Source organism: Dendrobates tinctorius, unplaced genomic scaffold (assembly GCF_039654945.1).
Source record: "Dendrobates tinctorius isolate UK_male_01 unplaced genomic scaffold, ASM3965494v1 ptg000046l, whole genome shotgun sequence".
Taxonomy (NCBI): Eukaryota; Metazoa; Chordata; class Amphibia; order Anura; family Dendrobatidae; genus Dendrobates; species Dendrobates tinctorius.
In genome coordinates, this window is record NW_027361714.1 from 30,106,999 (window position 1) to 30,123,244 (window position 16,246).

Sequence of the window (16,246 nt, forward strand, 5' to 3'; positions counted from 1 at the left end):
CCATTCATTCTCGCGCCAACGCACCCAGCACCGCTACATCTGGGTACCAGCTTCTACACCGCTTGTGCCTCTCCTCTACCCCGACATCTACACTGCCCTGGGGATACAGCTTCACCTGTGGGGAGCATCACCATCTTAGCTGCAACACACCACCAGCCCCAGAGGATCTGCATGCAGCGTCGGCCTAACATCTCACTTGCCGAACACCACAGGTGGCGTCACGTACTATTCCATTAACTACATTCCACCATTCAATCTCCCCTTTTTACATTGGGTGCCCAGGGCCACGGACCGTGTCACCGCCGCAGTGACACATCCCGCTGACACCGGCCTGGTACCGAGTACCCCACAGCCCTGGGAGGGCGACCCAATTTTTGGTGTCACGAACATAATGACGAGACCCGATGCCATCGGGCTCTGTGTGCCTAAGATGTAAAAGTTTTTGAAAATGTGCAGAAGACCTGATTTAATAGACTGTAACATGAACATTAAAAATGGCCGCTGGCGCGGTGAAGAAGGGCGTGACAACATGGGAGTTCCTAAGAAAAGACCGTGAACTGTCCTGGGCCTCCCCTGCCTGAATTACTATGCAGCGGCAACATGGCCCACCCCCCGAGGGGTTCGTATACTGGCTTGGTATGGAGGAGTTGGAAGAAGACGCCGCCCTAAGAAGGACGAGCGGAAGCCAGTGGTGGGAAAAGAGCCAATACAGGAAGAAGAACGCCAGAACGCCATCTTGGAAGGAGACGGGAGGAGGCCTGCGGAGCGCAAGGAGGTTATGCTGAATCTCCCCGGCGCCATGACTGAAGGCCCCAACCCAGTATCCGAGATGAACCGCCAGCAGCTGGAGGACGAAATAGCCCAGCTGACGCACCGCCTGCAACTGAGGCAGGAAGCGCTATGGACTTTAAAGCTGCAGCGTGCCCAGGAAGGGCCTACACCTGTGGTACCCGCACCACTGTTACCCGCCGCTGCTGCACCGGAACCTTTCCAGGCAGACTCTATGGAGCCTTTGACCGCTGACATACCACCGGCAGAATCCACTGTCCCCTCTCTGCCAGTACCACCGGAGGAGTTGTACAAGGCCCTGGGAGCCAAAGCGGAGGAAGAGAAGCCCTCGTCCGGACCTGACGCGGCCGCGCCGGTCCCTCCAGAGACCCCTGCGGACCCGGAGCTGCCATTAGCTCCACCACTGTCCCCGGCGTCCCACCGAACAGCGTCCGCCGCCACTATGCCTGCACCGGAACAGAGACCACACCACCAGGAGGCCCCAGGTATGTCTGATGCCCCTACACCTGGGAAGGCCCTGGGGTGTACCGCGGTCACGGCGGCTGGCCGTCGCGTTGGATCTGGTCTGGGACCGGGATACCTGCCCCTGGGGGGAACCATCTGAACCCCTGATGGTGGTGCAGCGGTACACCACAAGCCGGGATCGGTCTCGGGAGGAATGGGAGGAAGATGAGAACTGGGCTAGCTGCCAAGTGACCATCCGACAGCTGGCAGCTGAGCACCGAGAGAGGGTGCAGCAAAGGTTAGCTGTACTGGGCCCTGATTTGGACCGGAAGGAGCAGGTCCGTGCCGGTCGCTATGGTCCCAGGGACTCAACAGGTTGGGGACACGTCCTAAATGTAAATTATGAGAGGGGGTTTGGCTTCACCCATGACTCTAGCCGAATCTCCGATCTGTTCTTTAATCGGCGGTATGTGGAACCCCACTTGAGAAACCGGCACCCTGCCAGAAACCTGCATTTGGGAGATCATGTAACGTTTACCAGACATGAAGAATTGAGAGACTGGTATGCAATGAACATCAGACGGGTCCCGGAGGATCTCATCAAGTCCTGCAGGCAGAAACCGCCTACTGCCCCCATGTGCCAAGCTGGATCAACACCAGTCCCGCAGCCAAGCATACAGAAAACCACAAGTTTGACTCCAATGGAGGAGTACCTGCGGACTACCAACGCATTTTTCACCCCGGAAGCAGTTCCAGTCCAGAAACCCCAGGAGGGGATAACAATTAGTCAAGATGCTTCTTGAAATAACTCTCGTTACCCAGGAGGGTATTTGCACCGTTGTGCCTTTGTTTTATATTTTTGACCATCATGGTTCAGTTTTGTTTCCCAGTTGTTGCCCAGTTACATTGGTAGCCTTCCTATTTGAACTGCAGAGATCATGAATGCTGAATGGTCCAGAACTGTTATTGTATATAGTTTGCACCTCGTTAGGTGATCTCTCTTGGTTTTACATAGGACTCTCCCTTCTTGAGTCAAGAATTACCTCAGCATAAGGACATTTCCAGACATGTTGGCAGGACCCATGTCTATTATTTGCACTTATTGATAATGGTTAATATATTTTTGAAACAGAAAGCTAGAAAGTGATAATGCTTAATGACAGATTTTATAGAGTATAGTTGAGAAAGGACTATAGTGAATGTTTTCCAAATGTAGAAATTTAGTAGATGGTATACTAAAGAAATTTTGAAGTACAAATGCCTTGAATGTGAATAAAGAATTGAAGTTACAGGTGATGAACCAGACACCAGCGGTTGTCATATAAGAGAGTAAGAGAATGTGAAAAGTAACAGAACAGAGATGTGTTGCTAGAAAATGTGAATTGATATTGAGTTGCTTCCATAGCACTTTAAATTAGGTAGCATAATTTGGAATTTAGATAGCTAATTAAAATTGTTTGCAGCGTTCAAGAAACCGTGCCTCCCACATTGGGAATTTTAGTATAAGAAATGTTTATTAAGCATTACAAAAATTTTGTATGGTCCTGTATTGTCAACTTTGTTTGCTTTGCAGCCCGCGGACGTGCTGTGTTTAACGGTGAGTATGTAGTGCCCCTGAGGCTCAGTCGCCACAGAGGTACTGCTGTTGTGAGTTCATTTTCCCCTTCACCATTGAGGTCTGATGAACTCCCTCTTCTGGTGAAGGAAGGTAGTGAGGCTGATTACCAAGCACCTGGGCAGGATGATGATGACTGGGTGACAGAAATTACTGACTGGATATAAGGCAGCTGACGCCCTTCTGCCTTGCTGGTGATCTCTCTGAGGGATTCTAGGAGACCAGTCTGATTCCTGCTCCTCAAAAGCTAAGTTTTCTGCGCTACTTTTTGCATTTGTGTTTTGGTTTTGTTTTGCATTGTTTTTCCTTGATTTCTGCCATTCCCTGCTGGGGTGAGCTGAATTCCTTTTTGCTCTGTCTTCAGAAAATACCTGAGTACTGATATAGTCTTTTTGAAGCCTAGCGTCTTCAGGGCTTTTTTCCCTATCAGCTGTTGGCTCTTGTTTTGATAGGGTTTTGGCGGATTACAGACAGCAGCTTTTCTATCCTGTCCTATCTAGTTAGCTTGGGCCCCATCATTTGCTCAGCCTATCTTTCTATCTGTGTGAGTGTTTTTTCATCTTGCTTCACCATCATTATATATTGGGGGATGTCTATTGCTTTGGGGTCTGCTCTGGGGCAGTTTAGATTTCCCTTTCTGTCTTCAGGCTATGTAGTTCTCCGGCTGTGATCGAGGGGTCTAGGGCACCGTAGGAACCCCCCACGGCTACTGCTAGTTGTTGTTGATAGGTTCAGGGGTCTGCAATCCGATAGCTGCCAACTTCTCTGGTTTTCTAGACTTAGCTAGTATTTCTGTTTTTGCCTCCTACGGTGACTCATTCATAACATACTGCACCTCCTCCTGAGGTGTGGTACCCCACCATCCAGGTAAGTTGTAGGCTCCTGACCATGCTCCAAAACCTGCATCCCACACAATAGAGTAGTTCAGCAAAGCCACATTGCGGCTCTCTGCTTGGAGTGTAGCAGAGCACCATTGGTGGCTCCCTGTTTGGAACACAAAACCTGCTGGGAGGCAGGTGGAGTTAGAATACATAAAAGAGTGGGAATGTTTAGAATTTCAGGGGGTTTGAGGTAAGTTAGTCAGAGAGAGTCACTCAGAGAGGAGTGAGGAGAGAAGATCCCTGGAAGAGGGATGGAGGAAGAAGGTGCTGCAGCAGATCTCAGTGACCTGGGTCTGCTGGCACGGGAAAGGAAAGAAGGAGAAAGACATTGCACCGAAACCTGATCTTCCATAAGAAGGAAAGACTAGTACGGAACGTAGAAGTAAGAGGGAACAGAGGACGTGGGTTAGAGGAAGAACCCTGCCTAGAAGTTCTAAGCGCAAGGCCGGGGCCCGGTCCCCGAGGTTGTATGGACATTAATGGTTCTACAGCAGATACCGGTGGAGTAGTGGGCTGTAAATGCACTACTCCTTAAAGGCGCTATAAGAGGAGACGTTCAGAAAGGCACATGTTGGCGGAGTGTTGGAAGGGAGCATTCCATCTGGCCTGGAGGTTGACTGAGTCCCTGACCCGGAGGACACAGCATGGAGGCAGGCACCTGTGTGTACTACAGACTGTGAGTAAAGCTTTGGACTAGTGTTGAGCTTTCCGATACCGCAAGTATCGGGTATCGGCCGATATTAGCTGTATCGGAATTCCGATACTGACTTCCGATACTTTTTTCATATCGGATACCGGAATCGGAAGTTCCCATAATGCTATCAGCCCGCTCGCTTAGATTCAGCCAATGGGAATCCTCAGAAGTGTGGGCACATCCTGTTAGGCATGTAGGCATGTTAACTATTGGCATGGCTGTGATTGGCTGCTGAAATGATGTCATGATGCACTATAAAAGCCACTGCCTCCGCCATTTCTGGTCACTCTGCTGTGAATTCAGTTAGGGACAGGCTGCTGTTGAAGACTGTGAGGGACAGTTAGAAATAGCGATTCTCAAAACAATATTGTGCTTTACCCAGGCTACATAAACCACCACTGTAGCTTGCTTTTCCCTAGCAGCAGTGTTCACAGCTGTCTGCAAGGGCTGTGTGAGTGCAGCTCACGCTGTGGAGTGGGTTCTGCAGCCACGTCTGGTTGTAGGCCGCCCAGCGTGCCTCACTGCTGCCTCATACATATTTTTCTTTTTGAGCTGCTTATTTTTCAAAAATTATATCTAGTGTGCTTCCATCCGTATCCATATATGTTGGTTGCAAACACTAGTAGTAGACAGCGGAGCCTTTCTGCAGCCTTTCAGTGCTAGTGCCCACTTAGCTGCACAGTTCACGGCTGTCTGAGAGGTCTCTGACTGTGTGTGAGTGCAGCTCACGCTGAGTAGTGTGTCCTGCAGCTATGTCTGGTTGTATGCCGCTCAGCATGTCACTGCCTCACACATTTTTCTTTTATTGCAGATCATTTTTTCTCCTATTAATGTGCATCCATCCGTATCCATATATGGTGGTTGCAAACACTCTAGGAGTACACAGCGGAGCCTTTCTGCAGCCTGTCAGTGCTAGTGCCCACTTAGCTGCACTGTTCACGGCTGTCTGAGAGGTCTCTGACTGTGTGTGAGTGCAGCTCACGCTGAGTAGTGTGTCCTGCAGCTACATCTGGTTGTAGGCTGCTCAGCGTGCGTCACTGCCTCACACATATTTTTCTTTAATTGCAGCTCATTTTTTCTTCTCCTATTAGTGTGCATCCATCCATATCCATCTACATTGGTTGGTTGCAAACACTATATAGGAGTAGATAGAGGAGCCTTTTTTTCTGGCTTGTGGCCTTCAGCTGCAGCCAGATTAGTATTACCCAATTTTTTTGGAGCCTCATCTTTGGCATTGTAGGTTACCTGCCTGCATTGTAATAGCTCCAGAAAGTTGGTGATACTCTCACTTTCAAATCTTTGGTCACATCCTTTTAGTTTTTATTCCCCCAAAAAAACAACAAAGTTCACCAAACACTACATTTGAAAGTTGTGTAGGCCACATTAGCTCCCACACACTTCATAAAATTAGTGTTTCTTATACCTGTAACCAGCTGTTCAGGAATAAGCACTCTAAGGCCCCCATTTTTACTTTTCTGCCTATCTTTCTCAGTCTAGCAAGATGAAGAAGGCAGGGAGTAAGGCACGTGGCCGTGGGCGTGGAGTTTCAGCAGGGAGAGGACGTGGGGATTCTGCAGGGAGAGGACGTGGGGATTCTGCAGGGAGAGGACGTGGGGATTCTGTGCCTGCTGTTGGCACCAGTGAGTCAGCATCCCCCAGTTTTAGCAGGCAACAGTCCTTTATGCGCAGCTTTGTAGGACCTCACCGTACCCCACTGCTGCGGGAGGAACAAATTGAAGCCGTTGTGGGATGGATGGCAGCTAACGCATCGACTTCAATTACTTCCACATCCTCTCAGGGCCAGAGCACCGAAGAGCAACCCTCTGTCTCTTCACCACCTGCCAAATTACCCAGGCAGTCAGAGAGCCCTGGACAGGAGCCATCACAGTCTCTACTTCTGTTCTCGGAATCTGTTGGTTTGGAAAGAGGGGGCCAGCCAAGCAGCATTACAGAATGTGAAGAAGAGGGAGTATGCAGTGATGTGCAACTTCTTTGTCCCTCTGAATCTGAAGAGGCGGGTGGGCCAGTGCCTATGGTCAGCACACCTCAGTACGCATCAGATGATGACAAGACTCAGTTACCACTTTCTGGTGCGTACGGTGCTGGCGAGACAACCCAGGAGAAGCAGGTGTTTGAAGAGGGGAGTGTAGATGATGAGGTCCTTGACCCATCATGGCGTGAGGAACAGGAAGGTGGTAGGAGAAGCTCTGAGGAAGAGATTCCCCGAACGGCCAAAACTGGAGGGAGAGGGAGGGGGCAGACTTGGTTGCCTGTAGCCTCCACTTCGGCACCTGTTAGAAGCATTCCACTTTCAAAAGGCAAAAAGGCGCTCCCAAGACTTGCAGTGCGTGGTCCTTTTTTGACACAGTTGCAGATGACATTTGCTTTGTCAAATGCAAGCTGTGTCATCAGAGAGTCAAAAGAGGGAAAAATGTCAGCAACCTCAATACCACTAATATGTGGAAACATGTGCGGACCAAGCACGAGCTGGAGTTACACAGACACACTGAAGACGTAGGCCACCGTACAGCACCACCTACCACCTCTTCAGCTCGTGTTGGGGCCTCTTCCTCCAGCTCACACACAGCTGGTTCGGCTTCCTCACAGGATCGCCAAGGAAGAACCTCTGGCACTGTTGTCCGGAGACCCTGTGACATTCCACCCACAGCACCACGTTCCAAGTCATCCTCACACTCCCAGGCCACTCGGCAGCCATTGGTAGCACAGGCATGGGAGAAAAGGCGGCCATACTCGGCAAACCATCCCCGAGCACAGGCTCTGAATGCTGACATTGTCAAACTACTGGCCTTTGAAATGCTATCATTCAGGCTGGTGGAGACTGACACCTTCCGGGACTTCATGGCATTGGCAGTCCCACAATACACCGTGCCCAGCCGCTTTTATTTCAGCAGGCGAGCCGTCCCTGCCCTGCAGAAACATGTGGAGGCAAACATAAAACATGCGCTACTAAACGCCGTCAGTAGCAAGGTCTACCTGACCACTGATGCGTGGACCAGTAACCATGGACAGGGACGATACCTTTCCCTCACTGCCCATTGGGTCAATGTTGTGGAGCCGGGTACAGATCTGGAAAGTGGCGCTCTACGTGTTCTGCCAACTCCACGGATTGCAGGAATCCAGTCTGCACATATTGACTCCTCCTCCTACTCCAGTTCCTCTGAAACAGCGCAGCAGGAGCCTGTTACGACCGATATGAGCACAGCCATGGCCAAACGTCAACAGGCTGTACTGAAATTAATTTCTTTGGGGAATCGAAGCCACACAGCGCAGGAGCTCTAGAATGCGATCAAGCAGGAGAGCGACGTGTGGTTTGTGCCAGCGAATCTCCAGTCAGGCTTGGTAGTGTGTGACAATGGCCGAAATCTGGTGGCAGCTCTTGGCCTAGGCAACCTCACTCACATCCCATGTCTGGCACATGTGCTCAACTTGGTCGTGCAGAGCTTTCTGAGGGACTATCCAGATCTTGATGCACTGCTGCACAAGGTCCGCATAGAGTGCGCTCACTTGCGTCGTTCCAGCACGGCAAGATCGCGCCTTGCTGCTCTGCAGCGCCGATTATGCCTTCCAGAACATCGCATCATATGTGACCTACCCACCAGGTGGAATTCAACGTTACATATGTTGGAGCGGTTGTGTGAGCAGCAGGCAGCAGTCATGGAGTACCAGCTGCATCAGGCGCAAACAAGTCGCAATGTGCGCCGGTCACACTTCAGCACCACTGAGTGGGCCTCTATGAAGGACATCTGCTTCATTTTGCGTGCCTTCGATGATTCCACGCGGATGGCGAGTGCAGATGATGCACTAGTCAGCATGACAGACCCCCTTATCTGCATGCTTCAAAAAACACTGCAAGCACTAAGGGATGAGGTTTTGGAAGAGGTGGAGGATGAGGAGTCCCAAATGCCATCTGCTTCTGGATAGTCTGCGCTACGTGCTTCCTCACAAAGGCCTAGGCAGGGGACACTTTGTGAGGAGGATGAGGAGGAGTCGATGGAGGAGGAAGACATCTCTCCACAGGAGGGAGGTACACAAAGCTGTAGTCAGTATGTACAGCGAGGGTGGGGTGATGCAGAGCAGGCAGAGATCACGCCTCAAGCAGGGGACAGCGGTTCTTTGGCAGTTGGGAGTCTGCAGCACATGGTTGACTTCATGCTGCAGTGCCTGAGAAACGACCGCCGCATCGCCCACATTCTCTACACGGCTGATTATTGGGTGTACACCCTCCTAGATCCTCGCTACCGGGACAACTTGCAAACCCTCATACCAACGTTGAACCGGGAGCGTAAACTGCGGGAGTACCAAGACACACTGGTGCAGTCCATCATGTTTTCCATTCCACCCGACAGCAGTGGTGCTAGTGCTTTACAAAGCACCTCTGTGTGTCGACCCAGTGGAGGAAACTCGGCACAAAGAGGGAGCAGAGGCAGAGCCTCAGCACAAGGCAAGACCACTATGGCCCAAATGTGGCAAAGTTTTGTGTGTCCGCCACAATTGTCTACACCATCACTGATGGCTCCAGTCAGCAGGAGGCAATGTTTCCGTCAGATGGTGACAGACTACATGTCTTGCCCTGTGAGTGTACCCCCAGATGGCTCTTCCCCCTTCAAGTTTTGGGTCTCTAAGCTGGATACATGGCCAGAGCTTAGCCAGTATGCATTGGAGGTGCTGGCTTGCCCTGCTGCTAGTGTATTATCGGAACACGTCTTTAGTGCCGCAGGTGGTGTACTAACAGACCGTCGCACGCGACTTTCTTCCGATAACGTCGACCGGCTTACTTTTCTGAAAATGAACAAGGCCTGGATCTCCCCAGAGTTTGCCAGTCTTCTTCCCGACTAAATAATTGGTTGGCAACTGTATCCAGGTCTCCTGTTGTGTTCATGTTTCTACCACCTGAACTATAATCCCTGGGCTTCAACACAGCCAGTTGTCGCTCAGATGTGTCGTCTGCACAGAGAAAAACACTAGCTCCAGTGTTAGTGGGGTTCAGTAACGCCAGCTGCTCCCCTGCTGTGTGGATGGCAAAGTCTCCTGCTCCATCCACATTCAAACTACTACTAATTTTTAACCCTGCTCCACTTAGGCCTTTGGCTCCACTGTCTCTAGTATTTCCCCTGGCCTCCAACCCCGACAGTGACAGCTCTTAAGTGGCGTCTGCATAATCCACACTTGTTCCAGTGTTACTTGGCCTCAGTCACGTCAGTTGATCCCCTGATGTGTGTCCGTCAAGGTGTCCTGCTCTGTCCACATTCCCATTACTAGTAGTGTGAATGAGGACAGAGCAGGAGACCTTACCGGACACACATCAGGGGATCAACAGACGGGACTGCGTCCAAGTAACACAGGAACAAGTGTGGATTGTGCTGACGCCACTTCAGACCTGTCACTGGTGGGGTTGGAGGCCAAGGGAAATACTAGAGACAGCGGAGCCGGAGGCCATAGTGGAGCACGGTTACAATCAGATGTAGTCTACTACCTCTATAAAACGTGCTGCAAGTTGGCCTCAGCCTGCTCCATGCCTCATCCTGGACTCCAACAATGCCAGTTGGTGTTCAGAAGTGCCGTCTTCACTGAGAAAAACACACTAGCTCCTGTGTCAGTGGGGTTCAGTAATGCCAGCTGTTCCCCTGCTGTGTAGACGGGAAAAGTCTCCTGCTGCCTCCACATGCCAACACCATCAGGCCTCAGCCTGCTCCATGCCTCATCCTGGGCTCCAACAACGCCAGTTGGTGTTCAGAAGTGCCGTCTTCACAGAGAAAAACACACTAGCTCCTGTGTCAGTGGGGTTCAGTAATGCCAGCTGTTCCCCTGCTGTGTAGACGGCAAAGTCTCCTGCTGCCTCCACATGCCAACACCATCAGGCCTCAGCCTGCTCCATGCCTCATCCTGGGCTCCAACAACGCCAGTTGGTGTTCAGAAGTGCCGTCTTCACAGAGAAAAACACACTAGCTCCTGTGTCAGTGGGGTTCAGTAATGCCAGCTGTTCCCCTGCTGTGTAGACGGCAAAGTCTCCTGCTGCCTCCACATGCCAACATCATCAGGCCTTAGCCTGCTCCATGCCTCATCCTGGGCTCCAACAACGCCAGTTGGTGTTCAGAAGTGCCGTCTTCACAGAGAAAAACACACTCGCTACTGTGTCAGTGGGGTTCAGTAATGCCAGCTGTTCCCCTGCTGTGTAGACGGCAAAGTCTCCTGCTGCCTCCACATGCCAACACCATCAGGCCTCAGCCTGCTCCATGCCTCATCCTGGGCTCCAACAATGCCAGTTGGTGTTCAGAAGTGCCGTCTTCACAGAGAAAAACACACTCGCTACTGTGTCAGTGGGGTTCAGTAATGCCAGCTGTTCCCCTGCTGTGTAGACGGCAAAGTCTCCTGCTGCCTCCACATGCCAACACCATCAGGCCTCAGCCTGCTCCATGCCTCATCCTGGGCTCCAACAACGCCAGTTGGTGTTCAGAAGTGCTGTCTTCACAGAGAAAAACACACTCGCTAATGTGTCAGTGGGGTTCAGTAATGCCAGCTCTTCCCCTGCTGTGAAGACGGCAATGTCTCCTGCTCCATCCACATGCAAACTACTACAGATTTGTAACTTTGGTCAACTTAGGCCTCTGGCTCCACTGTCTCTAGTATTTCCCCTGGCCAACAACCATGCCAGTTACAGCTGTGAAGTGGCGTCTGCACAATCCACACTTGTTCCTGAGTTACTGTGGCTCAATCCCGTCAGTTGATCCCCTGATGTGTGTCCGGCAAGGTCTCCTGCTCTGTCCACATTCACAATACTAGTAGTGTGAATGAGGACTGAGCAGGAGAGCTTGCCAGACACACATCAGGGGATCAACAGACGGGACTGAGCCACAGTTACACAGGAACAAGTGTGGATTGTGCAGATGCCACTTCACAGCTGTAACTGGCGGGGTTGTTGGCCAGGGGAAATACTAGAGACAGTGGAGCCGGAGGCCATAGTGGAGCACGGTGACAATCAGTAGTAGTCTACAACCTCTATAAAACCAGCTGCAAGTTGTCCTCCGCCTGCTGCATGCTTCATCCTGGGCTACAACACAGCCAGTTGTAGCCTGGAAGTGCCGTCCGCACAGATATAAACACTCGCTCCTGTTTTAGTGGGGTTCAGTAACTCCAGCTGTTCCCCTGCTGTGTGGACGGCAAAGTCTCCAGCTGCCTCCAAACTCACACTACAATGCTTTTTCTCCTCGCTCCAAGTAGGCCTCAGCCTGCTCGGAGCATTGATCCTGGGCTACAACACAGCCAGTTGTAGCCTAGAAGTGCCGTCCGCACAGATATAAACACTCGCTCCTGTGTTAGTGGGGTTCAATAACGCCAGCTGTTCCCCTGCTGTGTGGACGGCAAAGTCTCCAGCTGCCTCCAAAATCACACTACAACGCTTTTTCTCCTCGCTCCAGTAGGCCTCAGCCTGCTCGGAGCATTGATCCTGGGCTACAACACAGCCAGTTGTAGCCTGGAAGTGCCGTCCGCACAGATATAAACACTTGCTCCTGTGTTAGTGGGGTTCAGTAACGCCAGCTGTTCCCCTGCTGTGTGGACGGCAAAGTCTCCAGCTGCCTCCAAACTCACACTACAACGCTTTTTCTCCTCGCTCCAAGTAGGCCTCAGCCTGCTCGGGGCATTGATCCTGGGCTACAACACAGCCAGTTGCAGCCTGGAAGTGCCATCCGCACAGATATAAACACTCGCTCCTGTGTTAGTGGGGTTCAGTAACGCCAGCTGTTCCCCTGCTGTGTGGACGGCAAAGTCTCCAGCTGCCTCCAAACTCACACTACAACGCTTTTTCTCCTCGCTCCAAGTAGGCCTCAGCCTGCTCGGAGCATTGATCCTGGGCTACAACACAGCCAGTTGTAGCCTGGAAGTGCCGTCCGCACAGATATAAACACTCGCTCCTGTGTTAGTGGGGTTCAGTAACGCCAGCTGTTCCCCTGCTGTGTGGACGGAAAAGTCTCCAGCTGCCTCCAAACTCACACTACAACGCTTTTTCTCCTCGCTCCAAGTAGGCCTCAGCCTGCTCGGAGCATTGATCCTGGGCTACAACACAGCCAGTTGTAGCCTGGAAGTGCCGTCCGCACAGATAGAAACACTCGCTCCTGTGTTAGTTGGGTTCAGTAATGCCAGCTGCTCCCCTGCTGTGTGGACGGCAAAGTCTCCTGCTCCATCCACATTCAAACTACTACTGATTTTTAACCATGCTCCACTTTGGCCTCTGGCTCCACTGTCTCTAGTATTTCCCCTGCCCTCCAACCCCGCCAGTGAGAGCTCTGAAGTGGCGTCTGCACAATCCACACTTGTTCCAGTGTTACTTGGCCTCAGTCACGTCAGTTGATCCCCTGATGTGTATCCGTCAAGGTGTCCTGCTCTGTCCACATTCCCATTACTAGTAGTGTGAATGAGGACAGAGCAGGAGACCTTGCCGGACACACATCGGGGGATCAACTGACGGAACTGAGGCCAAGTAACACAGGAACAAGTGTGGAATGTGCTGATGCCACTTCAGAGCTGTCACTGGCGGGGTTGGAGGCCAGGGGAAATACTAGAGACAGTGGAGCCAGAGGCCTAAGTGGAGCACGGTTACAGTCAGTAGTAGTCTACAACCTCTATAAAACGTGCTTCAAGTTGGCCTCAGCCATCTCCATGCCTCATCCTGGGCTCCAACAATGCCAGTTGGTGATCAGAAGTGCCGTCTTAACAGAGAAACACACACTGTGTCTGTGGGGTTCAGTAACGCCAGCTGTTCCCCTGCTGTGCGGATGGCAAAGTCTCCTGCTGCCTCCAACATCATACTACATGTTATTTTCCACTTGCTCAAAATAGGCCTCAGCCTGCTCGGAGCATTGATCCTGGGCTTCAACACAGCCAGTTGTAGCTTGGAAGTGCCGTCCGCACAGATAGAAACACTCGCTCCTGTGTCTGTGGGGTTCAGTAACGCCAGCTGTTCCCCTGCTGTGCGGATGGCAAAGTCTCCTGCTGCCTCCAACATCACACTACTACTGACTTTTAACCGTGGTCCACTTAGGCCTCTGGCTGTACTGTCTCTAATATTTCCCCTGGCCTCCAAGCCCGCCAGTCGCTGCTCTGATGTGCCATCTGCACAATCCACACTTGTTCCTGTGTTATTGGGGCTCAGTCACGTCAGTTGATCCCCTGATGTGTGTCCGGCAATGTCTCCTGCTCTGTCCCCGTTCCCATTAATAGTTGTGGGAATGTGGACAGAGCAGGACACCTTGCCGGACACACATCAGGGGATCAACTGACGTGACTGAGCCCCAGTAACTCAGGAACAAGTGTGGATTGTGCAGACAACTCTGCAGAGCAGCAACTGCCGTGGTTGGAGGCCAGGGGAAATACTAGAGACAGTAGAGCCAGAGGCCAAAGTGGAGCACGGTTACAATCAGTAGTTGTGTACAACCAATATAAAACTCGCTCCAAGTTGGCCTCAGCCTGCTGCATAATTGACCCCTGGGCTTCAACATCACATGTTGCTGCTCAGAAGTGTGTTTGCCACGGGTACTCCCTCCTGCCCAGCCGGGTTCCAGCACCGTCAGCTGTTTCTCGGCAGAGCCTTTGGCCTAGGTGCCTCCTTCTTAGTATCAGAGTTCCAGCAACGTCTCCTGGTCCTTGTTAGTGCTTTGTAGCACAGGTACCTCCTGCTTAGAAAGCGTGTTACAGCACCGTCAGCTGGTCCACGGTTCTCCCATTGGCTCTTGTTCCTTCTGCTGCACCACCGGGTTCCAGCACCGTCAGCTGGTCCTCGCTAGTGTCATTTGCTCTTGCAGCTTCTGCTACCCATCCGGGTTCCAGCAACGTCAGCTGGTTCCCGGCAGAACTTTGGCCTAGGTGCCTCCTTCTTGGTATCCGATTACCAGCAACGTCTGCTGGTCCTTGGTAGTGCTTTGGAGCACAGGAACCTCCTGCTTAGTAACCGTGTTCCAGCACCGTCAGCTGGTCCACGGTTGTGCCATTGGCTCTTGTTCATTCTGCTGCCCCTCCGGGTTCCAGTACCATCAGCTGGTTCTTGGCAGTTCCTCAGCCTTCTTGTACCTTCTGCTACTTTTCCAAGGTCAAGCTTGTGGAAATGGTTTTTGATTCTCACTCTGGATCTCCCTGACAATGACCCTGAAGACGACGACCCTGAAGACCACACAGAAGAATACCTAAAAGAAGACCCTGAAGAAGATGACCAAGAGGACAAAGAACAGGAAGACAACCACCAAGATGCAGAACAACAAGAGACAGAAGGCCAAGAAGCATAAAAACCAAAACCTGAAGAACATGAAGCATAAGACTAAAAATCAGAGCAAATGATATTATCTAATTTATAAGCAGAAGACGACTAAGCAGTGTATGGGGGTGAGTCCGTTCCTCCTCGTGGTGCCCCTGGAAAAGGCCTGCTGCTGCAGGCCAAACTGAACACGGACAAATCCTGTTGTAAATCTTTTGTGACAGGCTGAACGGAAGGTGTAATCTTCAAACTTTTATAGATAACAACTACAGGAATGCCTGACACAAATAAGAATATGATGAAGAAGAATAGGAAGAAGATGAAGAAGTAGAATATGAAGAAGAATAAAAGAAGAAGAATAAAAGAAGAAGCTACTGCTGCTGCTGAAGATGATGAAGGAGAAAGTGTGGGAGAAGTAAAAAAGAAGGTGAAGAGCATGGAAGTAGTGAAACATACATATCTGACAAAAAATTAAAGACTTTAACATAGTTAATATCTTTGTAACTACGAACGTCTTTAAAAAAAAAAAATCCTGCTATTCCATTTGATTGGGCTAAAGCTCTATGGCTTTAATGTCTCCTACACCTCCCACAATACATTCTACATTATTATTAGTTGTTTTTCTCCATGTAGAATTAACCAACAGGGAAAGAAAGGGTTTTTTTTAATTCCGATATTTCTGTTCCATTGACTTGAATGGGACTTCCGGGATCGGAATCGGCGATACCCGATACTTTTTTTAGATTGGCCGATCCATTCCGATACGATATTTTTCAGTATCGGGTGGTATCGCTCAACACTATTTGGAACTACAAGCCCTGGTGTCCTCCACTCATTCTCGCGCCAACGCACCCAGCACCGCTACATCTGGGTACCAGCTTCTAGACCGCTTGTGCCTCTCCTCTACCCCGACATCTACACTGCCCTGGGGCTACAGATACACCTGTGGGGAGCTTCACCATCTTGGCTGCAACACACCACCAGCCCCAGAGGATCTGCATGCAGCGTCGGCCTAATATCTCACTTGCCGAACACCCCAGGTAGCGTCACGAACTATTCCATAAACTACATTCCACCATTCAATCTCCCCTTTTTACATTGGGCGCCCAGGGCCACGGATCGGGTCACCGCTGCTGTGACACATCCTGCTGACACCGGCCCGGTACCGAGTACCCCACAGCCCTGGGAGGGCGACCCATTAGCATAACTGAAATGTAGCAAAGCTTTATGAGCATGCCACAAAATTCGGCAATACCATCTGATGCAGTCCGTATTAGCAGTACAACTATGTCAGCCGAACGCAGCCTTTGTTCAACTCTATTGGCCATTAGTTTAATTTTGGGCCCTCCCCAAATAATAAAAAGCAAATAAACAGCTTTGACCACCTCCACCACCTTCTCCACTTGGACCTCCTACTCTTGGTTTCAGATTGTTTTTGTTTGTTTGTTTTATTTTTAAATTCTATGTTCTTTTAAGTCAATTCCCTTAAAAAAATACTACAACAGTGCTGGATACTTCATCTCCTGTCTCTTCCAGCTACACAGCTACGTCGACTCCCA